The sequence below is a fragment of the Carassius carassius genome, chromosome 17 (assembly GCF_963082965.1).
Source record: "Carassius carassius chromosome 17, fCarCar2.1, whole genome shotgun sequence".
NCBI lineage: Eukaryota > Metazoa > Chordata > Actinopteri > Cypriniformes > Cyprinidae > Carassius > Carassius carassius.
The window spans coordinates 19,738,125-19,753,932 of record NC_081771.1 but is presented as its reverse complement, the minus strand read 5'-3'; the positions used below and the strand labels follow the sequence as shown (position 1 = coordinate 19,753,932).

The following is a 15,808-nucleotide window of genomic DNA, read 5'->3' as shown; positions in this document are numbered from 1 at the left end:
ACCAGTGTAACGGTTAAACCAAGTTCAGGTATGTTTGAAGGAAGGAGACCGGAGTCGGCGTACTGAGGCTCGTGGGAAATTTATTAACAACTCAAAAACAAAAACGATCTCGCGCCACACACGCATCTACTTCATTAACTTTACAGCTCTTTCTCCACGCTGGCTTCACGGTCCCGCGAGTCCTCAGTTCTCTCTCTCCTTCTTGCCATCTTTCAGCTGTCTTAAATACTGCCTCCCCATGCCAATCACTGCAATCAGAAGCAGGTGTTAGTCGTTTCCCACTTGACCCACTTACCACCGCTCGTCTCCTCGCTCTCTCTCCCGTCAGAGACCTCGCTGAACCACGCCTCCCGTGCCACAGTCACTATTAGCTCCTTTAAGTAGCTATAGTATGTCAAAGATCAAAGCTAAGACTGGGCATCTGAAAGGTGAATCCATACCGCGTGTCAGATTGTGTGGTACTCCCTGCTCTTAAAGCTAAACATCAGAGGCGGGGATACACACAGTCTGTGCATGGTCTGCCCGGGATCAAAGCGTGCTGCATATGATTTCACGCGTCGACACTTTCGCCCGAGGCGGAGCGCTGCCGGCATTAGTTGGTTCGCAGATAGATCTGCTGGAGGGAATGGAGATGGGCATATTCTTATCTCCTACCTTACCCATCAGATCTGCCAGATTCCTGGGTTCAGTTCTTCCCCCCGAGCATCGGGCTCGATGCTCTGCCTTTTTTTCTCCGAGGAGATTGACACGGAGGGCGTCGGCAAGCTTGCAGTTGCACAAACATCAAGACAAGGGCCAAGTCCCGGGGGGCTTCACCCTGAGGTGGTGAAGTAGATATGGAGAGTTTTTGGACCTCTATGCGACTCAAGAGATATCGCAATGTCCACTCTGTTTCTGTCTAGTTCATCCAGCTCCTCTGGGACTGGATGCTATGGTACAGACCAGGCTGAGGCTTCATCTGTACGCCTTTCCCCCTATCGCTCTGCTCCTGGGGGTTCTGCCGAAAGTACGCCGGTACGGGGTCCGTCTTCTATTAGCAGCCCTGATCTGGCCAGGCCGAGTATGGCTCTCAAATCTGATCTCTCTCCTCGACGGCTCTTCATGGGAGATTTCGATCAGGACAGACTACTCTCTCAGGCGCAGGGCAAGATTCACCCTCGCCCGGAGTTGTGGAAACTGTAGGTGTGGCCCCTGAGGGGGCACAACTCATAGCATCCAGTCTACGAGGTTGTTGAGACCCTCCTTCAATCCAGAGCTCATTTAACAAGGAAACTATACGCCCTGAGGTGGAAACTCTTCACCTCAGGTTGCAGAGATCGCCAGCTTTACCCTGTTAACTGCCCAGTTGGTAAAATTCTGGAGTTTCTACAAGCTAGGCTCTCTGCAGGGTTAATCCGCTCCACCTTAAAGGCTTACATGGCGGCCAATGTAGCTTACCCTGTCCCTTCCATTGATCATCAGTGGATAGACACCCCATAGTGACACGTTTCCTCCACCATGCAATGAGGCTGAGGCCTCCAGTGCAGTCCCGTTTCCCCCCCGGGACTTGGTTGTGGTTTTAGAGGTGTAAGCTCTGCCCTATTGACAAAGTCGAACCGACGGCCTATGTGCCATGGTCCCCCCCAGAGTGGGATATTTCATGCAACTAAGCAGAACCTTAGTCGTTGGATAGTTGAAGCTATCAACGTGACCTATGAGTCCTTTGGTCTTCCCCCGCCGTTGGGAGCCAAGGCTCACTCTACACGGGGTATGGCGGCCTCTAAGACCTTCTCAGCAGGTGTGTCCCTCTTGGACATCTGCAATGCTGCGGGATAGTCCATGCCTCCACTTTTGTCAGATTTTACAATAGAGATATGCGAGCCACTCCTGGCTCTTCTGTTTTCTCGTCTTAGCTGTGCTCTTCGGATACACACTAGGCAGGGATTTGGACGTCTGGAAGCGTGGGCACATCGTTCCCCAAAGCGTTTGATGCAGCTTGTGTTCCTGAAGAAGAACGTTCCAAGGTTACGAATGTAACCATAGTTCCTTTGAAGGAATGAGACGCTGCGTCGTATCGCCATACTCCCAGCACCCCTGCCGGCGCTTGCTTCCCTACTCGAAGCTAAAGCCAGATGCATGGCACGTGCTTTTATAGATTCCTGGTCTCTACGTAACCCTGCCCGTGAAGTCACGCCCTTCCATTGGACAGATTGCAAAAACACTGCAACTCACAAGACAAATAAAACAAAAAAAAACATTCTGACGGGAAAGAGAAAGAAGCTGCTGCATGTGGACAGTTGACAGTTATAGTTTGTGTGGTTCTGTCATTATTTTTCAGTTTTTCCAGACAGTGGGAACAAAACCAAAATAATTGGTGGTTGAGAATCTAGTTAAAAAACAATGTATGCTTCATAAAGCACTTCCCAGTCAGTAAACAAATTTGGCCCAGATTTGGCATGCGTCTGGCACAGCTGGCATTCATCTGGCACTGGCATACAGCATGTGGGCCAAACATGGACCGGATATGGCAGATATGACACTGGGTTAAAGAAGGCACCCAATACATTCTTGTGCCTCAATAAACTGTGTTTCTGTTACCCACAGCCTCCTGTCCTTGTATTCCGTAACAGCCGGCAACTTCATCTCCGAATCCCAGTCACCTCCACCCATGTGCCTTCTTCTCTCGGAAGCTCAACCGGCGGAGGTGAATTACGACATCGGCAACCGTGAGCTGCTGGCCATCAAGTTGGCCCTGGAGGAATAGAGGCATTGGCTGGAGGCATTGACGGCCTCTGCCCGTCCCTAATGGCCCGTGGTCACACCTAAGGGTGGACTTTATCACTGATTTTCCTCCTTCCGACAATAATACCTGCATCCTAGTCATTGTTGACAGATTTTCTAAATCATGTCATCTTCTCCCTCTGAAAGGTCTGCCCACGGCCATGGAAACGGCCGAGTTAATGTTTAACCATGTCTTCAGATACTTCGGCATTCCAGAAGACATCGTCTCCGATAGAGGTCCCCAGTTCATCTCCCGGGTATGGAAATCATTTCACTCACTCCTAGGTGTGGCCATCAGTCTGTCCTCCGGATACCATCCCCAATCCAATGGGCAGGCAGAGAGGAAGGTTCAGGAGATTGGCCGCTTCCTCTGTACCTTCTGCAATGGCCACCAGGACTCTTGGAACCAGTTCCTAGGGTTCCCTCCCCCTCTTTCGCCTCCAATCCACTACCCTCCTAGATTGTTTAGAGCGTCTGGAAGCCGCTCCTTTGGGGGGCTAATCACAACCAGGTGTTCCCCATTACCACTGCCCTATATAAACTGTGTCCATCCCTCCCCCTCTTTCGCCTCCAATCCACTACCCTCCTAAATTGTTTAGAGTGTCTGGAAGCCGCTCCTTTGGGGGGCTAATCACAACAAGGTGTTCCCCATTACCACTGCCCTATATAAACTGTGTTTGGACTCTCAATTATTGCGAAGTCTTATTTAGCTCTGTCTGGCATTTCCGAGCGTTTTCCATGTGTTTGTTCCTTCCATGTCTGATCTTGGATTGTTTATACCTACTGTGATTCTCTGCTGCCTGCCCCGACCTCTGCTTGTTACTGATTCTGATTTTAGAAATCCCCTTACATACCTGACGCTGTCGTCTGATTATTGCCTGTTTGACCATTCTGTTAATAAAGTACTGCATATGGATCCGAACGTCTCTGACTCCTTGTTACAACGTTGTGTAGCATTTGTAAATGCTTTTGTTATTGACACATCTGCTCTGTGAAGGAACGTGCTGCTGGCTGCATGGCAGTCTCTCTCTGTCTTTTTAGTGTCACGCACAGTTCATTTGATAACTTGAATGTGATTGTGCTTATTTTGTGATTACATCTAGTAGTATTTATTTTGAGTTATTCAAAACACAGAAATCAAAGGTGGTTTTAATGACAATTAATGGTTTTTAATTAGTGGTTTTAATTAATCATCACACTACTTATCATTTCAGTGTTACAGCTAGTTTGCTTTTGCAGTTACAACTGTATTGTTTCAGACTTTTGTTCCAGAATGCAAGCAGTGGCTGAAAAAAGCTTATTTTATTCCTGGTATTTCATTATAGTCTATTAAAACATTAATCTGTATTTTTATTTTTTTTTAAGAGGAAGAACAAAAGGCTTCTGAAAAGTCACGGTATGGAAGTACAATGATAGAAGCAATTTCAGAAGAAAGGCAATAAAACAGCGAATTGATTGACTATGTGCAACTTAGGGAGGGGGAGGTGGAGTACAATTTGGAGTTAAATGTTTGTTTTGATGGAGGAAAATGAGAGAGCAGATGGACTACAGTGTACAGTAAATTTGAACTCCATTTTGTAAACCTGTAAAGACAGACTACAAGAGCTACAAGTTTGTTAATCGATTGTAGTCGGTTCTACCTAAGCAATCAGCTTGCATTATTTATTATTATTATTTTTTATAATAGTTTGAAAGTGGATTCCTTTGTGAAAAACTACACTGTCATGCTGTTTTTAATTTGATTATGTACTGCTTTCCTGGGGTTCCAGTTCTTTTTCTAAAGGTTTTAAGTACACAGTTTTGTCTTTTTGTCCAGTTTTCAAAAATGTTTTTCCTTCAAATCAAAGTTCGGTGAGGAGTTTGACCACAAGAAAGGCTCTCTCTCTCTATCTCTCTCTCTCTCTGTTTCTGTCTCTTTACTTAAATGCTTAAAACATGAATGGGAAAAAAATAATTTGGAACCAGAGTATTTTAGTAAATGAACTCTATAAGAGATTAAGAAAGTAAAGGAGGGAGAGAACGTTTTATGTATTTGCCTCAACACAAGCTCAAGGTTGCATAACAAAAACATATACTGATTAAAAAAAAAGTAAAAATAAACAACATCTCAAGTACAATTGATTTATAATACATAATAAAGTCATTTTAAGCTGAAACTTGAAAATAGATGGAAAAAACATATACTACAAGGGAAAGTGGTAGTGTGTTCCTGGGATTTGTAAAATTATCTTTCAACTATAGTAGACAGTCAGATTTCGTAGCTGACAAAAAGCTATTACAGACAATTCAAACGATGAGGGGTTGGGAGTAGGAAGAAACAATAATTAAAACAGGAATACAGGTAGATAGGAAGAGACAAAACAGAATGTTTGCTCAAAGGTCATGAGTTCAGGTTTTTTTTTTTTGTAATATTGCATTTTATTCCATAGCCATATTACCTGACGCTGCATAAGTTAATTACACACCATGCAAATGTGCTTGCATTTTCATATGACTAGTCATTTGAAGAGTGCTACTTGTTCCTCACCATAAATGTGGACGTTCAAGTGTTATGTGAAGTGAAACTTGATGACTAGAAAGATTTTCTAGTGTTCTATGTTAAGTGAATATTGTTCCTGGCCATAAACTTGGATGTTCAAGTGAGTAAATCTTGCTTGTGACCAGAAACATGGATGTTCAAGCATTAGCCAAAGCAATGAAACCTGATGACCAGAAACATGGATGAACAAGTTACATTTAAATTACCACGTCATGAACGAAAAAACGGCACTTTTTGTTTTCATTTGTTTTTGCTGAACTGACAGATTTTCATTTTAGAGAGTTGTTTGTAAAACTGAAAAATGTCAGATGCCAATGCTTTGATGCTCAACACAATTAAATATTTGTTAAGAATACTGTCTTGTTGTGACTATTCATCTTGGAAGGGTGTGTGAGTGACTTGGCTATGGTATTGTTGAGGCTGAAATGTGGAAGTCATAATTTTGGTCTGGCTCAAATTAGGGCCAATTATGGGTAATTAACTTAGCTGAGACTTCATTCATTGTGGTATGCGGGCCAAGCAAAAGGCGGTTTTGTGGGCGTGAGCTGGGCTAGAGAAAAAAAATGCTATGTGGGTTATTTTAAAGGTCCCTTTTTTCATGCTTTTTTGAAGCTTTGATTGTGTTTACAGTGTGCAATATAATATGTGTTCATGTTTCGTGTGTAAAAAAACACAGTATTTTTCACACAATTCACCTATCTGTATACCGCTGTTTTCACTGTCATAAAAACGGGCTGATTCCTTGTTCTATAAAGTCCCTCCTTCAGAAATACGTAACGAGTTGTGATTGTGCCAGCGGTTCCTGTGTTGTGATTCGACAGCAGCTTAGTGCACGTGGCCCTCCTGGAAACGGGACTGGGCTAGATTTGGAGTAGTTTTGAGAAGCAAGTGGGCAGGAGCATGTGCTGGAGATGTACATATAATCACAGGAGCGTTTTTACTGACGAGATGCGCATGAAAATCGCATTCAATTTTTTTTGCTCAGCCCTAACATCTAGTTATCAAAGCTAAACAGCGTTGCCCTTTGTGTAATAAGTTACAGAAACTGTTAAACGCACCAACTTAAATAATAAAATACACTTACCGGTTGTCGTCCATAAACAACGCCTTCTCCAGACAAAGAGGGAACTGCTCCATCTTTCAGGAATAATCTTTGTGCGAATCCGGCATTAAACTGATTCAGATTGAGAAAGCTGTCCTCAGCAAAATGTGCTGCACATAGTTTTACATTTGGATTATAATTTTCGGGAACCGAGTTAAACATAAATTGTAAACATTAATCTCCAAGTACAGCGTCCCTGGGAAGGCCAAACAAAGGTGATTGGACTCCGAGATGAAAATAACAGCGTTTCGACGACATGGCGACAAACACAAACGCAGCTCTTCCTCTTCTCCGTCGGAGTGAAACAAGACCACGCCCCCTGTTTGAGTATTCATGTGGGCGGAACTGTTTTAGTGACGTCATTACTGCAGGAACTAGAGGGATGTAGTCCAAACGGGTCGTTTTTTGTAGGCAAATTCTGTTAAATAAAATATCTCGCTTGGCATTGAACTTTGAGCTTTAGAATTTTACATATATTATTTATACTCTAACAACAACATTACACACTGACTAAAGTTTAAAACATGGGATCACGAAGAATGGGACCTTTAAGACTTTGCCTCTATTTACTCCCAAGAATAAAAACAATTGACAATTATTGCAAGCATGTAATGAAACACCATGTGATTGTTGGAACTCAGATACTGCTGGGTTTATTTTGTTGATCTAGTCTTCTGTCTGGTAGGCATCAAACACAAGTTGTTTTGATGAATCCAACTGCCAAACTTACAAAATACAATAAAAGAACATAGAAAATATAAACAAGAGCACAGGGATCAACACCAGAGAGGGCAAACAAGAGCACTCAAAGTAGAAGGCAGGATGAAGATGGAAGTGATTAGAAGACCGGAAGAGAGGGGAAAACCAGGACATTGTTTAGTGAACAGGGGTCTCATTTATAAAACTATGCGTAGGATCTTTACTAAAAGTTTACGTGCGCCCAAAAGCCAAAAATGGCGTACGCCAAAAAATATTCCGATTTATAAAACCGTGCGTACGCACACCTGTAAGCAATGTTCCCTTTATAAATCACAGATCACCCGCAGATGTGCGTACGTGAACCAGCCTCATATCCCGCCCTGTACACGCCCATTTTTAACCATAAATAGTCAATGCAAATCACCTCATGATTGCTGATCAGCATGTAAATGAGAGTGGAATCCCATATATACCTGGAAAACTGGCATGCGACCCGCCAATTAATTAATCCAAGAAAGTGAAAACGTGCATTTCTGTTAGCCTAATTTTAATAATGGCGACAGGTGAGAAAAGAGGAAAAAAACGTAATTTCTCAGATACTGAGATTGAAACACTTGTAGGGGAGGTGGAGGCTCGGAAAACTGTGTTATTTGGTGGCCACAGCAGTGGGGTCACTAATAAAAAGAAGCAGTGCGAGTGGCAAAGTATTGCTTCTGCCGTCAATTGTGTCAGTGGGACAGACAGTTGCAGAATTAAAGAAAAAATGGTCCGACCTGAAGGTATACAAATTTTTTTTTTACCAACATATTACATTTGTGTTTTATTAGGCTATATACCTAAATAAATAGCAATATTGATTTTCAAAAAGTTTTATTTACATGTGCTTACAGTATGCAAAATATGTGAAATAAAGATTCTCATTCATTCAAGGTGGAGGCAAAGAGAAAACTGTCCTCCCACCGCCAGAGCGTGGCTGCAACTGGTGGGGGCCCATGTACAGCTGATCTCACATCAGTGGACAGCAAAATCGCGGCTATAATTGGGGAGGTCAGCGTGTGTGGTATTGTGTCGGAAAAGGAGGGAGACACTGACGTGACTGAAACCACAGAGGAGCAAGGTTAAACCGATTTTTAATCATTAACGCTGTACATTTGAGTGTGTGGGGGGATAAATGGATAAATGTTGCCAATTGTTTGTCCTCCAGTCCTTCCGGAGTCTGAAGCTGTAAATGAACAGGAGGTTCAGGGTGAGGGGTTCTCAGATGCAGATGCACAGCGTCCGGCTCAAAGCAGTGCCCCTTCTGCGTCTGGCACGTCCAAAAGTGGTCGGGTACTCACTGACGCAGTCCTGCAGTTACAGCGAGAGACAATAAACGCTGTCAACAGGGTTGCAGATGAGCTACGGCAGATGAGAGAAGTGATGCAAGAAATTGCACAATCATTAAAAGATGCAGTTAAAACATGAACCTTGAGTTTTGTCTGTCTTTACAAACGCCGCATGACATCCTCACGGATTCTTGCACCTCGTTGATATCCCTCTTGTCGGCCAGGGGGCTGTGGCTCGGGGTCGTAATGCTGGGGTAGAGGGAGATCAGGAGGGAGAGGAATACCGTTTCTCAGTGCTATATTGTGCAAAACACCACACGCCCTGACAATCTTGCACACTTTTGCTGGATGGTATAAAAGTCTGCCACCCGAGGCATCCAGAGCACGCCATCTGCATTTCAGGATGCCGATGGCACGCTCCACAACTGCGCGGGCACGAGAGTGGACCTCGTTATAATGAGTTTCCTCTGCGCTCTGCGGGTTTAAAAATGGGGTGAGGAGCCAGCGTCTCAGGGGGTAGCCACTGTCGCCTGCAGGTTATAATTATATTAAAAACAAAATTGTTACAGTTTCTATTTTTTAATATTGTTAAACTCACCAAGAAGCCAGCCATCACGTACTGCGCCTGCATTTAGTCTGTTCCCTACACTGCTATGTGTCAAGATAAAGGAATCATGTGTTGAACCAGGCCAGCGTGCCACAATGTTTGTGAGGGTCATGTTGGAGTCACATATGATTTGCACATTAATAGAATGCACATGCTTTCTATTAACATAAGCAAATTCATTTTCAGATGGTGCCCTTATAGCAACATGAGTGCAGTCAATTGCGCCGATTACATTTGGGAAACCAGACATTGCTGCAAATTGCGTTTTAATTTCGGCCTGTTCTCGCACAGTGTAGGGGAACCTGATGTATCGACTAACCATATTAAGTATACCATTTAAAACGACAGATATTATGGCACTCAGGGACGGCTGTGATATACCAGACCTATAGGGTGAGATGATAGATTCCAATAGAATTATTTCATATACAAAAAGGTCTTAGAGACAAATTTGAGGATTACTTATAGTTTTTTTATATTATTAATTTACCTGTCTGCCAATTCCCGCTGGAAACAGCCGGTTGCCAAGAACCCCAGAGTAGTGAGGACTTGTATTTGGACTGGGATGGCATGGTTCCGGCGTGTTGCCCTCTCTAATACTGGACCCAATTCAGCACATAGATCCAAGAGCACAGCTCTAGGGAATCTAAATCGGCTTATTAGCCAGTCATCATCATGGGCCAGGAAATCATCATGGTCCCTGAAAACTCGTTCTCTCCTTATTCTGCCATTAGCGTAATCCTCCAACAGTGCCAGGAGTGCCATCATGAAGCATTACATACCCGGGTCACCGGAGAATTTATATGTTTCTAGCAAATAGACTGATCGTTAACACCTTGACAAAATCACTTAATTAACTGTGGGCGAAAATTTAAGACGAAAATGTTATAGTGAACACATGCTTCTTGACGGTTTTGTAATGAACACCGTAATAGTTAGGACCGATGATGAGTAGCGATTGTGCTTCATGACTGTATTTGCAGACTTTGACATTTTATGATATAGGCTATGTACATTAAGGAAAATATTTCCTTTTTACACTGTGTTCTGCAGTTCTCTAATAAAAGGGTATTTCATGCTATTCTGTAGGCTATCACATGTATCGCGCCATGTCCTCCTGTGCTCCCGTTGTGGACAATGTGACTGTAAGGCAGCGCTGATTATTATTTTATTTTACTTTTAATACATTTTGAATTACGTTTGGATTTTACTAGATGTATATAGCCTAAAACAATCGGCACAAATAACACTGTTGGATTTAATCTTCATGATAATGTGGATATAACGTATGAAATGGAGTGAAAATTAAATGTCATTCATTCTTATAATCGTTCTTCTCACATTTATTTTCTACAATCTAACTTCAGTTCACGACCTCACCATCGGTGTCGCCAATTCCCTTTGTCTCCAGAATGTGCGTACGCACGGCTCAAAGTTTGCTTAAAGGTGCGCACATTCTCCCGTCAAGTTTGTTTTTTATAGATCACAACCTTTGCGTGGGAACTGGCGTACGTTTCCAGCCCCGTTTTGTGCGTACGCACGCTTTATAAATGAGGCCCCAGATCATTCTGCAGGTTTATGTGTAGTTCAGAAATCCCAAATGTCGTAATTTGCCTTCAGAATTCTTGCAATGAATGAATCCTTGTCAGTCCATCCCCAAATGTAACTTTGCAGCTGTGTGAGAGTGTACATTCCCATGACTCCATAAGCAAATGATCCAAAGAAATAAACACATATTTCAGAGAGTGTCAAAAGTGCAATAAGCAGATGCACAATAAACAATTTTTTAGTCTCTTCTGCCACGGCCGGATTGGGACTCATTTTCAGCCCTGGAGTTTCATGCCTTAGACCGGCCCACTTTAGTTCACAACTAACTATATTAAAATAATGTAATTAAAACCTCAGAATATAATTCCCTACAACCTTGTAATTCATTGTATTTTAAAAAACATCATTTCCAATTCAGTGCAAAAACAATAGCCTAAGTTGTGCTTCACAGTGAAGATTTATTAGAACAGTAAATAACAGGATAGTGTAAGAATCTCTTTTCTTTAAGATTTAGTATTCATAAATATCCAAACACTGAAATAAAGAAAAAAAAATCTAATAAAAATAAATATATAAAACAAAATAAAAAATAAGATTTCATTAATGTATTGCTGAATCATCAGGTATCATTAATTATCTCAAGGCATTTTTCATTGAGCAGGGCTCTTCATTACTATTAGTTCTTCTGAATGACAATCCTACCTGCCCATTCTGGTGTGTTGGGCTCATGACTGGAGCTTGGTAACATTACTGGGCCTTGCTCTTCACTGTTAGCAGCAAACTGTACTAGAGGCAGCTGCTGCTGAAGAGCTACAAGAAAAAATTTTGATACACGAGCGGTGGTTTGCAAACAACGTTGTTTTTCAATGTCGCTAGCATCTTGAACTGCTCCTAACTACCTTAACATTAGCTTACATACCGGCCTCATCGCCTCCGTTTGTTTTTTTTTTGAGGAAGAATGTGCTCAGCTTAGAACATTTGGCCACGTCAGTTTACAAAGTTTTCTTCTTATTTATTCTGGACTTTTCAGCCCCGCATTTTTTTTGAGCAACTTGCAAGGTGACGTGTTGAGGGCGGGGCCAGGGAGTCAACAGATAATCATGTCATCATTATCTTGCAGGCTGCACTCTGCGAGAAAATATTAAATAAAAAATAGTGGGACGGTGGTAAAATAATAAATAAAAAGAGTGGGGCTGCGATAAAAAAAAAAAAAAAAATTATATATATATATATATATTTATATATATATATATATATATATATATATATATATATATATATTTCAACCCATTGCCATGACAACAACGGGCCTCGTAGCCAAAAAAAACATACCGGCCCACCGGGAATTTTCCCGGTGCTCCCGATTAGCCAATCCGGGCCTGTCTTCTGCTATGGAAGTGCCCTGTGAAATAAAATCTTAAAAAGTGAAGTGAAAGTGACGTGACATTCAGCCAAGTATGGTGACCCATACTCAGAATTCGTGCTCTGCATTTAACCCATCCGAAGTGCACACACACAGAGCAGTGAACACACACACACACTGTGAACACACACCTGGAGCAGTGGGCAGCCATTTATGCTGCGGCGCCCGGGGAGCAGTTGGGGGTTCGATGCCTTGCTCAAGGGCACCTAAGTCGTGCTATTGAAGGTGGAGAGAGAACTGTACATCTGTGCACTCACCCCACCCACAATTCCTGCCAGCCCGAGACTCGAACTCACAACCCTTCGATTGGGAGTCCGACTCTCTAAGCATTAGGCCACGACTTCCCCACAACATTACTGAACATTAATTACAAGAATATTTAGCAGGAAAAATTAGCTTATTTTATTATATTAAATTAAACTTCACCACAGTGCTTACACTGATAAAAAAAAAAAAATTCTGTGGTGAGGTAAATTGTCATTGTGTAAATATTGAAGTCTCTGTGTTTCAGGTCAGTGCCACATTGCTACAGTAATTGTGCAGATATGGTGTCTACAGGATATCTTATGTATTATTTGCTTAGAACACATACGCTTCAAAATCATGGTTTAATTCAGTACTGCATTGAGTAAGACCAAAGTAGTGCCAAGTAAGTAAAAAATACTTGAACTTTTTTTGGCCAAGCTAAAGTTACTTATTTTCTTTGTTAAATTTAGTTAACTTGTTACTTATAGTATACATAATTACACAATGACAGGTAAACTGTACAGAGCAGTAGTAGTGGAACTTATTTGAATGTGTTAGTGCAAACTGTTATGAAGATTGTATCAAGTAATTCCTTTAAGTCTTTTTTTCACTGTAGTTATGGTTTTGTTCTTTCTCTGTGCAACCCAGAGGACCACTTTTTTAATTTGAATTACAGAACATTATAAGCGTGCCTTTATATTTTGAAAAATATATAGATTTTAAACATTTCATGTATTGTACACCATAATGAAATTCATTATGTCTCCAGTACATGGCAAGGAGTCATCCACTGCAAATACTCTCAATTATTTATTCTGTGTCAAATTATTTTTGTTGTTGGTGCCCTAAAACCTTCTAAAATATATCAAATGGATTGTCTTTTTGCCGGGAAACAGAGCACATATAGAAGTACCTCCAACAAAAAAAAATTATATCTGCCATCTTTATTTTATAGGTGTTTTTAAAAAGCCCAAACCCCCTATGTATACATGTTTCACTTTTGCTATGAACAGAACTGGATTTGGTGCAGCAACAGTTTAATCTGATTTGATACAGACTTCTACATTTGCATGCATTGGCATGATTCATTCTTAATTCATTTTCACTTTTATTTCTCTTAACAGTAAAACAATTCACAATTTTATAATCTCTTTATGTTTCAGTTTTATACAACGTTCATATTCACAAATATCAGTTAGACTTGCTTTCAAAATGACAAAGATCCTATTACAAACTCACAGCCTGAAAGCTGACCTTTACAGTGCATTTGGGCAGTTATATCAGTCATGGAAAAAGCTAAAGATCTAATGGCTATAAGATAATGGCTTTGTTTTTCAAACTGATGTTCAATTCTATTGATCCTAATATTGTCCAAATATGTCCAGAAATGAGAAATTATGTTATAGTTCACAATCAAGTGTAATTAAGGTTAATAAAAAAAAAAGTTAAGGCTGTAGCCTAATATTGGCTGTCAAAAGAGGCAACGAGGTTATTAAATAAAGTGCAATACAGTTTACTATGTGTCACAGGTAACAATCACCAGTAATTTTTTTTAATGGGAAATCTTGATGTGTGCTAAGGATATTTTGGGCAGAATGCACATTTAGTAGATAGGGATGTTATGATCTACCAAAAATAAGTTACGTTTTGTAGTTTACCTCAATTGGTGAAGTAAGGAGAAAGGGTGGTATAACAATATTTATATAAAATAAAAATAAAACATTAGCACACATATGAACAAGTAGTTTACAGTTGCTTATTTAGTTGATTACTATTATTATTACAGCTCATATATATATTCTTTTTAATTATTATAATAATAATACATTTATATATAACGCCTTTAAAAGTTCATTCTAAAAGCGCTTTACATCTAAAAGGATACAAAGTTTAAAAGAAAGAAAAAAAGTACACACCAAGTAATAAAAAGTGACCTCTAGATAACAGTAAAGGGAAAATAAAACAATAGCTTATGTGATAGGCTATTGGCCTATTGCCGACTTATTAGAGTTCATTAAAACAAATAATAAGAAATATGCTAACGCAAGTCTCCTTATATTTTTTAACATCAAGTTAATACACATTGACAGCCGCATGTAGCTTAACTTGCAATCAACATAATTGTTATTCAGTTTTATTGTATATAGGCTATAGCCTACTTTATAAATAGGCTACATTTTGTGTTTTTTTGGGGGGAAATGGCGCCAATATTTAATAACAAATGATGGTCGTATGTAAAACCATAATATAGTAGGGGAGAGCGGGGTCGAAAGTAACGTGGGACGAAAGTAACAAAGCGATTTTCTCAGAGCCTATTACTGCATTTGCATTCCCAGCTATGACAGTATATTCAGCATTCAATCCTTGATGGAGCTGAGAAATATCACGTGATTTCCTCATCATTTCCCGCAGTTAGGTCCATAAAACTGTTTTCGAGTACAAAAAGTAAATTATTGAAGCGGTAATTTTTTTTTATTAGTTGTGTTGTTTTTTTTGTTTCATGTGTCACAGTAAAGATCAATCTACAGGTTATTTAATGCTTTAACACATCCTAAAGTTTGCATTATCAAAGTTTTTTAGTATAAAAGTAAATCAGGTTTAAATGCCAGGAGTTCCTGTCGGGACAAAAGTAACAACTGTTGACAAGACAAGTGACAAGAAGTATTTATTTTGTTCCGGTACATGCTATTCTGTGAATTTCTGTCTCTTGCATCATTTATTAAAATGTTTATGTCATATTATACCAAAAGAATATGTCTGAGTGAGGGTCAGAAAGACAAACAGTGGTCTGGTTTTATCCAGATGTTTATGAGAGAGCGTTTCTGGACATAGAGGAACATCTGGGCAGCTCCTACCTCGCATTTACCTTAGTTATATTTAGGTTTTAGCCATACCTTAGCTTTTACACATCCACCTATGAATTTGCAGTGTTTCCAGATGTTTTAATGCACATTTTGAATTTATGCATAAAAACAACTGGATTGAATCATGAATAGGCCTACTGTTACATTATGTTTAGAATTTATATTATGCCAATGTAATTTAATTATTATATTGTTCATTCTGTTGAAAAATGTTTTATAAAAATACACTGAAATAAAAAAATAAAAAATAAAAAAATTAAGTTTGTACAGTCGGGTTTTGAAACATTTGATGAAACTTAAATTTAAAATAAAAATATAAATATGTAATTTAATAATTTTTTTTGCAAAAATAAAACACAGAATATGTTTGCAGTTACATATTAACAAGGTCATAGTTGGGTATACTTAATAAAAATAAGAGTAACAGAAAATAAATCTAGCTTATATTGTTGTTACTTTTGTCCCACTTGTGTGTTACTTTCGTCCCAACCGATGGGGTTAAAAGTAACAATGTGCAACCTATGTTCAAATTTAAATTATACTGAAGCCTTTCTACATTTCTACAAAATACCACCTGGTATTGATAGACCACACTTATGAGTTATTGACCACAGCAGAAATATATCTCTGTCTACAACATTATCTTTTAAAATTACGTTTTTCTGAAAAATGGTACTTTCGCCCCTGCTCTCCCC

The 15,808-nt window shown here is 40.0% G+C and overlaps 1 long non-coding RNA gene across 1 annotated transcript in view; it reads right to left on the bottom strand.

The window, feature by feature from the left end:
* LOC132161292 (uncharacterized) overlaps window positions 1-12,349 on the bottom strand; it is a 329,747-nt gene extending 317,398 nt beyond the window's left edge. The window contains exon 1 of the long non-coding RNA XR_009438114.1: window positions 12,261-12,349. This is a non-coding gene — a long non-coding RNA (uncharacterized LOC132161292). The remainder of the gene's footprint in view (window positions 1-12,260) is intronic.
* Window positions 12,350-15,808: the final 3,459 nt, after the last annotated feature.